Genomic DNA, 8,490 nt, shown 5'->3' on the forward strand with positions numbered 1-8,490 from the left:
TGGCCAGCATCTACGGCATACCAAAAGTGCATAAGAACGCCAGTGATCCGCCGCTGAGACCGATAGTCACCACTATAGGATCAGCGACCGAACCATTGGCCAAATACGTAGATGCACTACTATGCAAACATATACCTAAAACTCCAGCTTTCGTAAAGGACACTAGACATATCATTAACCTCGTGGAGAATACACCTTTCCGCCCAAATAATCAATATATGGTCACTATGGATATAGAGGCCTTATATAGCAATATTCCAATTGGAGGAGCCATTGCAGCCGTGCATTGGTTCATAAAGACATACAACATCGATTGTCCTTCTATCTTTGTGCTAGAATGTCTTAAAATTGTATTAGAGGATAATGTGTTCGAGTTCAATCAACAACTTTACAGACAGAATCAAGGCGTCAGCATGGGAGCGTCTTGTGCCCCCACGGTCGCTAATATCTACATGACCCTTTTTGAAAAAAACTACATCTATAATGAAATAGCACCTTTTTACGAATCAGTGACCAAATGGTCGCGATTTATTGATGATGTTTTTTTTATTTGGTCAGACACATATGAAAAGTTACTTGAATTCATAGAGTGGATCAATTTATGCGATGAAAATGTCAGCTTCACTCACAACATTAGCTCGGAACAAGTAGAATATCTAGATATCCTCATCAAGCATCAACAAGGAGTATTAATGGTTGTGCTATACACTAAGACAACAGCAAGGAACACACTATTGCATTATGATAGTTATCACCCTAAGAGCCAAAAGGACAATATCCCGTTCGGTGAGTTTTTACGCCTTAGGCGAAACTGTACGAACATCAGTGACTGTGATGAGAAATCAGAGGTCATGAAGAAAAAATTTCATGCTAGAGGATATCCGAACAAAATCGTAAGGGAGGCCTACAAACGGGCACGTTACTATGATAGGCAACACCTACTTACAAATATCAAAACTACATCAAATCCACCTTTGGTTTTTGCTACACGCCATTCCATGCTGAACTCCAGAATTCGACAAGCGATATGCTCTAGTTGGCACATATTAAATGTGGAGAAAACTAAGAGAGAGGAAATAATACCTAAACCTCTATTTGCATACAAGCGTAACAAAAGCTTGAGAGACCACATAGTACATTCAAGAATGAAAAATGAGACAAACTTCCACCAAATTGATTTGGAAGGCTCTAAAAAAGTGGTAGGGAACTTCAAATGCACCATGTGCAAATCTTGCTCCATGGCCATCGAAGCAACGACATTTACTTTCAATGGTGTCAACATTACACCCAAAACATTAAACAACTGCAAATCAACAAATGTCATTTATTTGATCATTTGTCCATGCCACAAGGGATATGTGGGAGAAACAGGGAGAGCGTTCAATGTCAGACTTACCGAGCACAAATCAGCAATTAGAACACAGAAAACATCGGCACCCATGGTGCAACACTTCCTAGATCTGGGACACACACCAGAAGACATTAAGTGGTATATACTGGAAAAGATTTGGCCCCGCGTAGGAGAACAGATGGATAAGATCAGAAAAATGAGAGAGGTTTATTGGATGTTCATCCTTAATACAGCTACATCAGGTTTGAACCAAGAAATACCTTGGGATCAAGCAATTAAAAATAATGGATAATTGATACTCATGATGACAGTCAAGTCAGTCAAATTTATACCAGTCTTCAAGTCAAGGTTAAGAAAAAGAAAAGAAAAAGAAATATAATTGGCTATACTGATCTAACACATAGTGGTTGATAAGCGGAATAAAGAGGTCAGTGTATATAGGATTGTAGTTGAGAAACGAGTAACCACTTTAGCTCAAGAGATCCTGGCAATAACATCTTAATATCATGGAAACAATGGTCTCTCTCTTTAACGTCGTAAGTCTCAAACGAAAAAACAAATTGTATCACTGTCTACAACATATATCCCCCAATATCAAAGGACATATATAAAATATAACACATTTATAAGTTTCTTTAACAAATAAATAATTGTGGTATTTTTTGTAATCACTCAAATTGAATTATTAACAGTGATAGTGAGACTTCTATCCATAAATTAGACAGGAACAATAAAGTTATAAAATAACCATTTAAACATGGCGCAGGTTGTTATTTCGACCAAACCACTAGCTCTATCTCCATGCGCATGACCGAGTACGTCAGAACAACGTACGTAACACGGGCGTATGTAAATAGACCCAATATGGCGGTGATTATGATCACTGACGAAGCAGAAGAGGACGCTGAGCCAAACAGAGAGGAGATTTCTACCCATTCGAGACCCGACCGGGTAAGGAAAGATAATACGGAGTGCTAATAGTTTATTCCGAGTTAGACTCAAACCAATAGGCATACGGTTTGTGCACGTGCTGATACGAACGCTGGTTGATTGTATCACATTAGCAGCATTAAACTTATTGACACATGCTCTCCGGTAGTCGAATATCGATCGCAGACAGGGAAGCTAACCAGTATGAGTTGAAGATTCTTATACTATGAAGTGTTTTCCCAAGGAGAGTTTTTACTTTCTGTGGTGAAATTTCGTAAAACTTATAGACAACCATTTATGCTATTCAACAGGACGATTAAATAGAGCCCGATATGAAGGGGAAACAACAGACGCAACAAAGACGGACCACAACGACATAGAGAACAGAATAACAAAATCAAGGTGTGTATTAAATACACATGAATGAATTACAATGATATCTGTGCAGCTATTGGGTTACTTAGACAGATAACAAATGGGTAAATAACAGATCTTATCATAGGTAACACGAATTAGGTATAGTATCAGAGCCTTTTCGTCTATATAATAAACTGTAGATAAAAGTGAGCAGCTATAGTACACTCGCTTATATATCCACTTCCTTAGGTCTGCTTTTATCTGCGAAGACAGAAAAACAAAGGTGCGCACCATTGACATCCATGTTTGGCAAGAAATCAGTTGTTTAATCGGTGCAACACTTTTCAAGCAAGTAAGTACTCTAGTTAAGCGTGCCACAGATTAGACCAACATATCGTAATAAATAGAGTATAATCAGTTATCTCCCATCCCTCAGTCTAAGTGACATATCTCTGTCTTTCTTTAGAACCATTGTATACCATTCGTCCCCCTAAATAAGGATATAAACTGGGTTCAACCGATTACTTCGAGCTACACACGAAAATAGTCTATTGGAATAACAAGGGTCAGTATGGTTTTCTCATCTCTCATAACTATATAAAAGCAAGATTAGAAATTCAGTGTTCTTAACTTCAATTTAACTGGCATATACCAAGAAAAACATCTCCCATCAACACCCCTTGTAAGAGTAGAGAAACTCGTCCTGGGTAACAAAAAAGAATACTTGTTAGTACCCAATTCCAGCATAGCCCAGGTCCCCATCAGATTGGTCATGCTTGGTACAACTTAAGCAAACTGGTATTGTTTCACCCCATTTTTGTAAAAGTAGAGTAACTCGCCCTGTGCAATAAAAAAGAACACTTGTTAGCACCCTATTCCAATACTTCCTAGGTTTCTATCAGAATGGTTCTTGCTAAGTATAGCTAAAGTTAAATGGTATTGTTTCTCCCCATTTTTGCAACACTATGAATCTGGGTAACTGAATTTCTTTATCAAGAGTGTTGGGATCGGTGCAGAGCTGAGAGACGTTGGGAGGGGATTTCATAGTTCAAATGAATTAGTTCATCATTGTTTATGTTAATGAATTATCATTGCTACATTGACTCCCTTAAACAATTGATAAAACGGGTTTTAATTGATACATATGTTTTTTCTTGTTGTTATTATTTTTTACATATAGTGTTAAACTCAGAGCGGATTCCTGACGAAGGCCTAGCCGAAACGCGTTGTGTCAATCGACCGCCTATGTGCTCATTGTTCTACAATTGAGTATAAAGTTGAGACAATCAAAAAAAAGTTTTTCACTGGTTTTTTGGATTTTAGTTCTTGTATATAGTGTGTGTGAGGAAAAACAATCATAGTAGAAATAATGAATTATCAATATGATTAACACTAGCAGGCTAAGGACACCTCTTATGATCAATCAATTATGAATCTATCATAGTTTATACTGTATAAATAAGAATCAATTTGCACAGATGATGACTTGCAGATATATTGTTGTCCATATGTATTGTTGAAAAAAAGAATTCATTGTGAAAAAAAGAAATTGAAAAACAGAAAACGTAAAAAATAGATATTTATATTTTGTAAGAATAAAAGAGATATATCACATATTCATTAGCCTGTATGCCTATCTATTCCACTATTTGTATTTGTTGTATATTATTAGATGGTTGTTAATAGAATGAGTGATATGCATGTTTATTGGGAGTCAATTTGCAAGTAGTATTTATCCGACACTGTGCCCGGTGTTAACCCTTTTCCCATAATATGTTCTCTAGTTAAAACATGTTTTCCGTCTTATGTTGCCTAATGTCCGGACTCCATTTTGTATTGTCATGTCTCCACGTGCTCAGCACGAGAAGAGTCCTATCTTCGTGTTAGTTGCTCTTGTAATCTGCCTAGTAACAGTCTATAAATAGTTCCTTTGTCTGTCTGGCGCATGTCCAGACTTGACCACATCTGTTATCAGTTAGTTCTTGCTTGACCATGTTTTCGCGGGCTTAGGAGTGTGTTAACTCCGCCCACATATTGATTCTGTATCGAAAATGTCCATAAAAGGTAATGCTTTTCGCCTCATGTTGTATCCACCCACTTATGAGCCCCTCTGTTGTGTATAAAAGGGGACCGTGTACGCAAGTTCTTTGTGCTACTCTATGCAATACTGAAGAGTGTTGTATGGGTTGTAGGACCACCCTTAAGGGTTAATAAACTTTGTCTTTGTATTTGCAGTTTCCGTGCCAACTTCCTTCTAGTTTACGTTACAGGAGAGCGAACCCTAGTATTCTGCGGGCCTAGCTGGGGCCTGTATTCATCAAATGGCGCCCGTCACGTGGGGCTCATCGGCGACTCGGATGCTCGAAGGACTGGTCGTGACGAAGGTGAGGAATTTGGCAGGGGATGTGATCACTGCCAGTGGCGTTTTTAGTCCTGGCATCCCGAGGTTTTCTTCCTTCCCTTCCGAACTGACCTTCTGGGTGGCGCCGGTCCTCGACTGAGACCTCTTCTGTCGGTTTGCCGCGACAGCCGTTTGGGCGAATTTTGGAACTTGGCAGTTGGAACCTGGACACTCTTGATTGGTAAGAACCGTTGTACGGTACTTGTTCCGAGTTTTAAAGCCTGGGTTGGCTATTTGAGTTTGATTTGTGATGACCGGTCATATTTTGTATTGATTACTGTGAGAATATATGCGTTGCAACACATATAGGCAGGTAATGTGGAGATATTTCTCCGGAGCTGTGTAAATCTGAACGGCGAAAGTTTAAGTGCCATTTTTGATAATACTGCATATTTTGCATTATTTTTGAGCATGCCTGCTTTTAGCGCACTCCGTAAGTGGTGCTGCTGTTTTGGAAACCGGTTAAACCTCGAGGAATCTGCTCCAGCCCCCCCAGAGGGGACTCCTAATAGGGATATGTATGTGAAGCATGGTCTTTCCTCTATAATGTACAGCACAGTGTGGAGGAAATATACCAAAAAGGATCCTGAGTTATGATGGCCTTTGTATGGATCGTTTGATATGCGTAAGATTGAGTATGTGGAACAGTGTATGTGTAAACGGCGTGCTCGGCAAGACATGTTTGAATGTGTACGGTTATGGGTGAAGGAAGTGCGTGAGCGAGAGAAACGTGAGAAAGCGTTGATTGATAAAGAGCAACGGAAAAATGATCATGTGAGAGCCCAGGAAGCGAAGCGTCAGGAGGAAAGAGTACTGGCGGAGAAACAAGAGAAAGAACGTAGGTTGCAAGTCTTGGGTCAATATGCTGTCCGTCAGCCACTTTATCCTGTCCTTACTAATCTTGACGATGATTTTTATTTATTAGATCGCTCTCCACCCCCTTATGTTGGCGCGTCTGCCCCGAGATCACGGGATTCTGGACCGGTTTCGGATAAGGTAGACACGCGGTCCATGTTATCAACTGAGCGTATGGGTGAGCTGCGGAAAATTTCTCTTTGTGCGCTTAAGAGCAAGCTATCTCTTTCTGAAGTATTGGAGTCTTTGGAAAAGTGGCGGGATAGAGAGAAGTTGTATTTTCTTGAAACTTTTTCTGATGAAGTGATTACTGCCTTTCGGAAATATTCAGAAGTTTTTGAGCCTGATGATGTAGTATTAGATGCTAAAGCATTACGTAACGGTGTTTTTTCTCCCTCTAAGGCACCTGATGCGGTCCGGCGGCTGTTTGCATTGCGGGACGTGGCGTTTGAACTTAAAGAGAGAGCGCGCCTAAAGACAGGGGAGGAGGAGCAATCGGATTCACGTATCGGCGGCGACCAATCATCTACCTCCCACTCAGATAAGAGCGGACTAGTGCATGCTAAACCAATGCGAGAGGCAGCACCTTTGTATGTTCCTCCTAAAGGAGCAGGAACTAGCTCAGATATGTCTTCCCCCGATGTTAGGGGTTATTTTGTGTATAATTGGGTTTATACTCCCTGGCATAGGGCTGATGTTATGGCATTGAAGAATGCATTGCCTGACCCCCGCAAGAATCCGGCGGCCTTTTACGAAGAGGTCGAAGGGGCCTTGAATTCTTGTACTATGACTTTAGCAGATATAGATTTGTTCTTTGGGCTTATTTTACCACCGGATATGTGGCGATCTGTGCGGAAGGTGGATGATCAAGCCGTTTTTAGGGCCAAATGGTCTGAGATTGAGGATGAGGATAGGGAGAGAAAACCCGCGCAAAAACCGCCCCAGATTATTTTAGATCTCCCCGCTGCTATCTTGACTAAGTTGAAAACGATTATTTCCCCTAAAAAGATTGACTGGAATATGTTAGCCTCGTGTAAACAGAAGTTTGATGAATCAGTTTCAGATTTCTTTACACGCTTTGAGGAGACCTTTCATGATTTCAGTGGTCAGTCGCTAACGGACGATACAAGCCGACATCTTTTTGTGGATAAATATGTGGCGAATTTATTACCGGGAATAGCAGCTCGTTTAAAAGCGAGTGAAAGTTCTTGGTCCACTTCGTCTCCGGCATCCCTCCTGACTATGGCTCAGTATTATGAGCGTCAGGAACAAGAAGCGAAGGGGAATGAGGAGAAGAAATCGAAAGATTTGAAAACTAAGGTGATGTTAGCACAAGTATATGGTCCACCTCGTCGGGGTGTAGACAGAGGTAGGGGAGGATTCTATGGTCCTCCTTCGGGTCGGGCAGATGTAAATAGAAATCAATGTGCGTATTGTAAACAGTCGGGTCATTGGGCTAGAGATTGTCCAGTGTTGTATGCATCTCGTCAGGGACGTGGTCAGGGACAACCGAGAGGTAGAGGGGGTTTTTCAAATTACAGAGGGAACTCTAATGATCGTACTCGATTTGAGCCTAACGTACAGCAACGGGATAGGCCTAATGTGTTTGATAGGCAACACCAGTATCAAGTGTCTGGGAACGACCGTTCTGGGTACCATGACTCACAGCATGCGTAGGACTGCGTTGGATGGGGGTTAGAATCAGTTGAAGTGCCGGTTGATCAGAAGGGTCCTTATGTTTCAGCAAATGTTTTGGGTTCTACTGATCGGTTCCTAGTTGATACAGGAGCTACTCGCAGTGCGCTGTCCAAACAATTGGTTCCGAGGGCTCCCCCATCTGGCTTAATGGTTACGTCAGTAGGGTTTGATGGTACACTCTCTCGAAGCCCTCTTTCCCGACCCCTTGCATTCCATGTTGACAACTTTTCTGCGCCATGTCCGTTTCTGCTTGCCCCGAACACGCCCGACAACATTATGGGTCTTGATATGCTCAAGCACTTCAGAGCTACGATCCACTGCTCCCCTACTGGAGTGCGTGTGATATTAAACGAAAATCACCCAATGATGTGTGGATGTGTGTGGTTGCGGAGGACACTGTATTAGCTTCCCTCCCTCATTCTTTGTGGGCCACTTCGGATACTGATGTGGGACAGATGGTGATTCCGCCTGTCCACATTAGTGTCCAGGAGGGTGCGGTGTTACCACGCCTCCCTCAGTATCGTATTTCCCAGGAGGGGGAGGAGGCACTCATACAGATTGTGCAGGATTTGATTAGGGTGGGAGTAGTGGAAGAAGTTCCCTATAATGTCTGTAACAGTCCTATTTTACCCATTTTGAAGAAAGATACCGATACCAGGGTTTATCGTTTTATCATTGACTTAAGGGAAGTGAATAAAATAGTGATACCTCAGTATCCAGTGGTTTCTGATATCACAACGTTACTCACTTTGGTCCCGCCAACAGCGACCACGTTTTCAGTTATTGACTTGAAAAATGCCTTCTTTTCGACTCCTATTCACCCTGATAGCCGATACCTTTTCGGTTTTACTCTGAATAATAGGTCTTATAGATTTTGTAGAGTCCCTCAGGGTTATAC

General features: G+C 41.4%; 1 long non-coding RNA gene across 1 annotated transcript in view; it reads left to right on the forward strand.

The window, feature by feature from the left end:
• LOC146853770 (uncharacterized) overlaps positions 1-3,978 on the forward strand; it is a 29,765-nt gene extending 25,787 nt beyond the window's left edge. The window contains exon 3 of the long non-coding RNA XR_014980720.1: positions 3,819-3,978. This is a non-coding gene — a long non-coding RNA (uncharacterized LOC146853770). The remainder of the gene's footprint in view (positions 1-3,818) is intronic.
• The last annotated feature ends 4,512 nt before the right edge of the window (positions 3,979-8,490 follow it).

The sequence above is a fragment of the Triturus cristatus genome, chromosome 4_1 (assembly GCF_964204655.1).
Source record: "Triturus cristatus chromosome 4_1, aTriCri1.1, whole genome shotgun sequence".
Classification (NCBI taxonomy): domain Eukaryota; kingdom Metazoa; phylum Chordata; class Amphibia; order Caudata; family Salamandridae; genus Triturus; species Triturus cristatus.